The sequence below is a fragment of the Etheostoma spectabile genome, chromosome 23 (genome assembly GCF_008692095.1).
Source record: "Etheostoma spectabile isolate EspeVRDwgs_2016 chromosome 23, UIUC_Espe_1.0, whole genome shotgun sequence".
NCBI classification, from domain to species: domain Eukaryota; kingdom Metazoa; phylum Chordata; class Actinopteri; order Perciformes; family Percidae; genus Etheostoma; species Etheostoma spectabile.
Window position 1 is genome coordinate 19,120,270 of NC_045755.1, and position 7,558 is coordinate 19,127,827.

The 7,558-nt window shown below is 42.7% G+C and overlaps 1 protein-coding gene across 1 annotated transcript in view; it reads left to right on the top strand.

The window, feature by feature from the left end:
- The first annotated feature begins 42 nt into the window (after window positions 1-42).
- usp6nl (USP6 N-terminal like) overlaps window positions 43-7,558 on the top strand; it is a 107,803-nt gene continuing 100,287 nt past the window's right edge. The window contains exon 1 of the mRNA XM_032505243.1: window positions 43-284. The gene's annotated coding sequence lies outside the window, so the exon portion shown is untranslated. The remainder of the gene's footprint in view (window positions 285-7,558) is intronic.

Genomic DNA, 7,558 nt, shown 5'->3' on the forward strand with positions numbered 1-7,558 from the left:
GTGTGTGTGTGTGTGTGTGTGTGTGTGTGTCGCATGCTGGGCTAAGCTGCAGTAGCACCACCACCAGCGGCGGAAGCGGCAGCATCCTCCGCCCGGTGAGGTCAGAAGAGCCCGGCGGGCGGCGCATTGCTACCTGGCTGACATCCTGCCCAGCTTCCCACTCGGAGTTTGAGAAGTGCTCTGGACTTCCTGGTACGGGACAATGCTCCGTTTATGCTCCAGTTCGTCCGGGAAACTATCTGCAGCGATGTGATAGAGGAGGACACCGTCGAGTTGAGAGCAAGGTGAGCCGTCGCGAGCCGCTTACGCCCCGGTGGTGTTAGCTAATGTTGGAGCACCTTGGGGGAACTTGTCGAGCTCGTGAAACGCATCTGTCAGTGGAAACGGTCGCGTTACTGCGGGGCTGAATGACGGTGTAGCCCATTAACGGGAACGGCAGCTTTGCAAAGTGAAATGGAACACGGCGCGAGGGGTTTGGGGACTTTGTTGAACGCCTTTGTGAAATTCTTCCGATTATTTAACGTTTACAAAAGAGGGTACATTGGGTTTTATTATTGTAAACTTTGTGCTTATTTGTATTCACCGAGGCCTACCTAGCCAAACCCACCACTGTTGAGCTAGCAGACTACAACAAGGAGGCTTCCGGTATCGTCCTACAAAATAAAAGTCTTGTTTAGATTAGATTAGATTAGATTAGATTATACTTTATTTATCCCACGACGGGGAAATTCTGTCGTTACAAGTAGCAGCATAGCAGCAACAGCAAAAAAAAACAAAAAAAACAATAACACACAAACAAGTAAGCACGAAAGAAATACAAGGCAAGAAATAGACAATGAAAATATGGTAGATTGAGTAAGTAAAATGCCGTCAAACAAAAGGAATTTTAAAGTGCGGTTGCCATGATAAGAGAAACAATATTGCGGTGTAAGTGACGTTAAAAATTAAGTTGAATGTGTAATTAGAGCAAAGAAGCAAGAGTCGGTAGCATAATTTAAATTATATTAACCTGAGACCATAAATATTGAAAAGTACTTGTAATAAAATAATATAAATACCAATATTAAAGATAAACAGAAAGTGGTATTTTACCAGTGAAGGAGTTTGAGGTCAATGTGGCTAAAAGAGCATTTTCAAAAGTTTGGAGACTCTTTCGTCCAAAGTTTTGACTGGATTTGACTGGCTGTGAGTAACATCAACTGAAAGGAAGTTAACAAGGGGCCAAGCTGTAACCTAGCAATGGAATTCCATTCAAAAGGTCTATCAAGCATGCAATATGTGCGTATATTTGTAGTAAATTAAGATTCATCCTCGGAAACATGCCCTAATCATGGGCTTGTACTTTTGTTTGCTACCTCTTGTTACAGTTATTATTGGTAGATATACCGGTATTATTGGCTGCACAAATGCTACCTTTTGAAGAGGTTCATGGTAGCCTAACTTAAATGAGCGTTACACATAAAAATAATGTAGGCAAAAAGTAGGACGGTACAATTTTTTTTACCTTAAACACAATTAGAATTAAATTCCAACGAGCCTCTTTGAAGTAGAGTAAAGCTCATAACTAACATTTTTATTTAAGTGTATGAATGTGAATGTCGGTACCTACCCAGGCTTTTATTTTGAATATCAAGTCGCTTTAATTCCGGTTGTATTTTAGTTGAATATTTACAACTTGACGTCGCCGAAACTCCCGAGGTAGCCTCCCGCAAGGGAATCAATGCGGCCCGGGAACCAATCACGGCGCCCCATTGTCATGGCTGCACGTTCTGAGGCTCCTGATTGGCTGCGACGGCCTGTCACTCACTTTGATGAGCTCGGAGCTGCTGCTGCATTTGTAGCGTTTATATGAACCGAAGAGCTCAGTTGTTGACGTTGTATAAATAGGAATGTATAATCCGGGTTGTTTTGGTGTTTGTGTTTATTAAAGTTGAGCACTGTATGTTATTTCTACCTCACGAGAGGGCAGAAGCCCCCCCCGCCCGAAGGTAGTAGAGTTACCTTAGAAGCACGGTGCATAATGCTGTAGAAATAATAAACGGATATACGGTGAAATCATTTAAAAAATAAAAGCATGAACCATGTCACTTCTAGGGATAGGTACTGTATATAAGCCATGGAATGTATGGAACCAGCGAAACACCTTGTGTACATAGTGGAAAGTTTAATTGAATATAACAAAAATATGATTTGTTGTAAAAAAAAATAATAATAGTAATAAAAAAAACATGAAATAAAAGAGCATGCGTAAATACATCACGAAAAGAGTCGAGTGTGTTAAGGGCCTGAAAGCAGAGTATATTTGATGGTTTCGAAGAAGCTGTGACACAAACTGTTGCCAAAAATAATCCAAGTCAGTATCAGTATTTGACGTAGAGGACTTTTAAAATAATTATTTATTACATGTTATTTTGAAAAGCCTGGAGGGAAAAGCATATGTTTCAATGTTGCGGACTTGACTTTGGTGTGTCTTTCAATCCTCCCTATCCCACCTCAGGATAATGCGGCTTAACGCCGTCTGGTTTACAGTTTGAAAACACGAGGCGTTCGGAGTAGTATGTCCCGTAGGCTACCCACTGGGACTGAAAGGTGGTTACAGGACCCTATAAACCTTACAATATGTAGTCCACCTCCCGGACTGGAGTGTTGAGTTAAGTGGAGGGTATCTTCAGACCTCCAGTATCAAGCAAAACCAACCAAAAATCCCAAGCATTTTAATCAGAAAATCTTTTTTTCATGTTCTCGTGCAGGCCCCCTGTCTTCATGTTGTTGTCATTTGAACAAAGGCGTTCTAAAGTCTGAGGTAACGTTGGAGCCCGGTGCTGCCGAGGCTGATCAGCATGTCAGGATGTGTCAGGGTCAGACTCTTCACCTTATCAGCTTTTAGTCGGAGCCATTGTGTCACTGAGGGCTGCTGAGTAGCATTTTTTGGGCTCAGCCCTTTCCCAGCTCTGATACAGAATAGAGACAGAAAGCTGAGTAGAAACAACATTCCTGGAAAAGGCAGGTCCTTTTATACTACTACTACTACTACTACTACTACTACTACTACTACTACTACTACCACCATTCACAGTGTTCTTCCTAGGTTTGTGGAAGAGTTGTGTCCATGTATTTTGCGGGCGAGTGTTTAGGGGCCCTCGCTCAAAAAAACGCTACATTAACAAAAAAAAATCATTTTTGGAAAATGTTTATCTCAGTATCTGTGCCTAAAACATTGGAAACGTTATAAATAACACTCAGAAAGAAGAAGTCCACTGGGGGCCGACTACAATTGTTAGATCTGAAAAAAGCAGTTACATTTATTTGGCTTAGTTGCTGCCCTAAACGGCTTGGGTGCTGCACCTAAACACCTAAAACCATTATTATGGTAGGGAACCCCTGATTCATGGTAGGAGTAGAGGACTAATATAGTACTAATTATATAAACAACAAATATAAGCCTGCAATTGAAATAATAATGTATACTTTATTACTGAATTAGACACACATGCTCAGTACCTATACATACACTAAATGGAGAGATGTCAGAGGGAGGGGGGGGGGGGGGGCGCATGCCCATGAAAGGTGCCCCGAGCAGTTGGGGGTTTGGAAGTGCCCAGGAAGTGAACTGCACCCCTCCAGCCACCAGTCCACCACCCTCCCTACAGACTGAACTACTGCCCCCCCCCCCCCCCCTTGAGACTGACATATTGCCATTTTTAAAGCTTGATAAACCAATGTGGTCTGCTACATGCTCTCTGAGACTTTGTGTTGGTAATATGCCTCCTCTAATCTTTGTGTTTCTTCTTAGATTATTAATCTAGCATGTATGATTACATGCAGATTTCTACTGGCCCCTATATCATCATAAAAAAAACAAAAACATTTGAGGGCAAATGTCCAAAAAGTTTAAAAACACGTCAAAAGTACCGAAAATGTCAAACTTCAAGAAAAAAAACCTTCAATAAAATAGCAAAAAAACCTTGCAAAAATAAAGTGAAACCCAGCGTTTTACCTTCCCCGGGCCATCGTGCAGCCCTTAGTGTTGAACCCTGACACGTGTGCACGTTTTAATGTTTTAGTATTCGATTTTGGGTGAAGCAAAAGTCGGAATAACAGTTATTTACAGTAGTAGTTTGGACCTGAGTACCCGATTTTTGAGAAAAGTGTGTGTGTGTGTGTGTGTGTTTGGTGTGTGTGTTGTGGTGTGTGTGTGTGGTGTGTGTGTGTGTTGTGTGTGTGTGTGGTGTGTGTGTGTGTGTGCGTGTGCGTGTGTATTTTTAGACTGTACGCTGAACCATTTTGGGTTCTGAACTGACCTACAGTGAACATTTCACCGTCAATGAAAGCCCTCTGCTAGCCTTCATGTCCCCCTACTGCAGATACACCGTTGTCAACACCTGACCTTTTTACCCCCCCACCCCCCATCCCCCCCCGACTCTCCTAACCGTGTGGCATTTTAAAGACCAGTGAGTGAGTCCTCCCCCCCCGCTGGCAATAGTTAACCACAGCTTTCCCCCACGAATGGTCTTTTTCTTGAAGTTTATAATGCGACATTTAGACATGGGATAAGACGAGATAAGGACATCTATAGCTGCCACTAACTGTTTAAAGTCTGTATTTAGTCAACTAAAGAGCTGGACAATATATCAATATTAAATCGATATTGTGATATGAGACTAAATATCGTCTTTGATTTTGGATATCGTAATATCGTAATAACTTACCAGACTGTAACAGTTTTATTATTTGCTTTTACCCATTGAGTCATTATATCCACATTACTAATGATTATTTATCAAAAATCTCATTGTGTAAACATTTTGTGATGCACCGATAACACAATATATTGAAACCCCACAATATCCCTGTGGTATCGATATGGAGGTTTTGGGTAAAACATATCGTGATATGTGATTTTGTCCATGTGGCCCAGCCCTAGTCCCCACACACATCTGGAAACCAAACCCACTGCCAGGCCAGTTATGCTAGTGGTGCCATCTTAATATCATCTACAACCTGGGCCGCTAACATGAGCATACACTGGTTATTACCCAGCTGGGCAAGCCAGTCGCTGTTTAGCATTGCATTCAGTTTATTTAAATGGTCCGGCTATGTCCGCATTACTCAAGTCCTAGAACCCACCCCCCCCCCCCCCCCCCCCTGGCTGAGACTAGCAAACGTTGGCTTTGTTTTTTTTCTCTATAAATGACTTCAAATTTTTTCGTTTGTTTGTCTGCACCAGTTCTGTTATATATGGTGGAATTGTGTCATTAGAACATTAAATTGTCATTAGATTAGTTAAGTTTTTAAACAGACAACCTGTATAACAAAAATGGCTCTGAATAATTTCATAAGAACCCTGGATTATATCCATGGATTATATCCCCTAAAACCGTTTATTTCTGCCACTACTCAATCTGATGACCTGCACCTGGTGTACCATAAATGTAAGGAATAAATACGCACTCCACTGACCTTCATAGGCTTTATTAATCTAACATATTGGCTGACTGCCCCCCCCCCCAAAGTTCCCGACTCTGAGTTTGAGGCTGCTGTTGCATCTGTGGCTCGGAGACGGAGGAATGGAAAAGCCCCGCAGTCGTCAGGGTCAACAACCACAAATTAGTTCATCTCCTTCTTCTGTTCCCTTTCTATCTCTGTTACAGAGTCCGCTGACCACTCCAGAAACAATTGATTGATTGTGTGTTGTGTGTGTGGTGGTTTTGTGTGTTGGTGTGGTTGGTTGTGTGTGTGTGTGTGTGTGTGTGTGTGTGTGTGTGTGTGTGTGTGTGTGTGTGTGTGTGTGTGTGTGTGTGTGTGTGTGTGTGTGGGGGGGGGGTGTGTGTGTGTGTGTGTGTTGAAAAGGCACTTCATTTGCACAGCATCAGGTTGCTCCCCAATTTCAGGCTTTGTTTTTGTTTTTTTTCTCTCTCCCCCCTTCGCTGTATCCAGCGCGTCTTCATGTGTTTTTACAGTTCTTATCAGGCATAAAGATCCGTGAAAAAGATGGAAAATGTCTTCGGACATTATAGACTCTGCTTCACAATGATGGAAAAAATAAATAAAAAAATAGCAAACGTTTTCTTAAGGAGGCTGATTAGAATCAGTCAGACAGGAAACAGGCTGGCTGTGTCCAGATGTAACGGACTCTGCCAAACGGCCCCTATAAAGCTCACTAATTAATTGGGATGCACTGAATCCTGATTGGCAGGACCAGCTGAATACCGAACCCTCTGGTTAAGATTCTTTTGGCTGCTGTCTGATTCCTTCGTGCACTCGTATTCTTTCAGATGTTCCACCATGTTTTAACAGCGGCGATGTTGTGTGTTGTTTGGGGTCCTCGCCGCCACGAGACATACCAGCATTGCAGATTGAACACGTAGCTCGACTTGAGTCGCCCTCATTTGACAGAAAGTACCGCCAAACAACGCTTGTTCTGCTCACGAGTTCCATTTTCACTTTCTATTGCGGGCTTAGGGTTCGTCAGAAACTGAACTCCGTCAAAAAGCCCAATATTCCAACAATCCAAAGCCGAATCCTGGATTCGATACATCCCTGCTATTTAACATCTCATTTTTACCTTTGGGAAGAGACAGGCTAGCTGTGTACTCCTTTATGCTAAGCTAAAGGCTAGCTGGCTGTAGCTTTATCTTTACTGTGCAAACCTGAGTGTTATCCATCCTCTTATCTGACTCTAGGCAAGAAAGGGAATTACCGCCATGATCCCGAAAACCATTCTTTTAAAAAAGGCCGCGAAAAGTCTCACATGTAGCTTCATGAAACCTGCATCATTCCTCAACCCCCTAACCCCCGAACCCTAACCCAAACCCCCTAACCCTAACCCAGGTCAGCTCAAATCTGATAAAGACTTCAATGCATTTTTGCCGCAAAGTCCCAGAATGCTTTGCGGCAGGTAGGCGGCACTACAGTAACACATTCTGACGGGTCACAGATTTCTTTGTAACACCAGAAAGGCAAGTGTCAGTGTATGCCAACGGAGCCAGGTAGAAGGAAGCAGGAGACTTCTTTTATATAGGCCTGATTGTATTAAAATGCTATTTTTATCTGTGCTAGTTATGGTTGATACCGGGGCAGGGCCTAAAAACAACTAAAAGCTTGATTAAAGGGAACGTGAAAGACGACAGGCGACAACGTGAGTCACACTCTGCCGGACTATCGGCAGATGGAGACACCTGCGGGATTGTAAATGATTCAAACCCCCACCCTGAATTGACCCTCAGGTGTGTAACATGTCGATTTCATTCATAAAATAAGTTTACATTGATGTGATGTGGTTGTACGTTAGTAGTCAACATTAAATTACGTCCGCCTTCCATTTAGCACAGACGTTTTCTTTTTAGTCCTAGTTTGCGTTGGCTTACTATTTTATTTCTTAATCTAAGTCGTAATTCCGTTGGTTGCTTCAACAATCTCGTAATGCTTTGGCTCGTGACACAGAGACCGAGACACCGTCACACGGTTTAGCTCTCAAGTCATCCGAAGAAAGCTAAGTTACCGTTCCATTCGTTACTCATTCTTTTATTTTAACCCTCGTGTTGTCTTCCCGTCGACC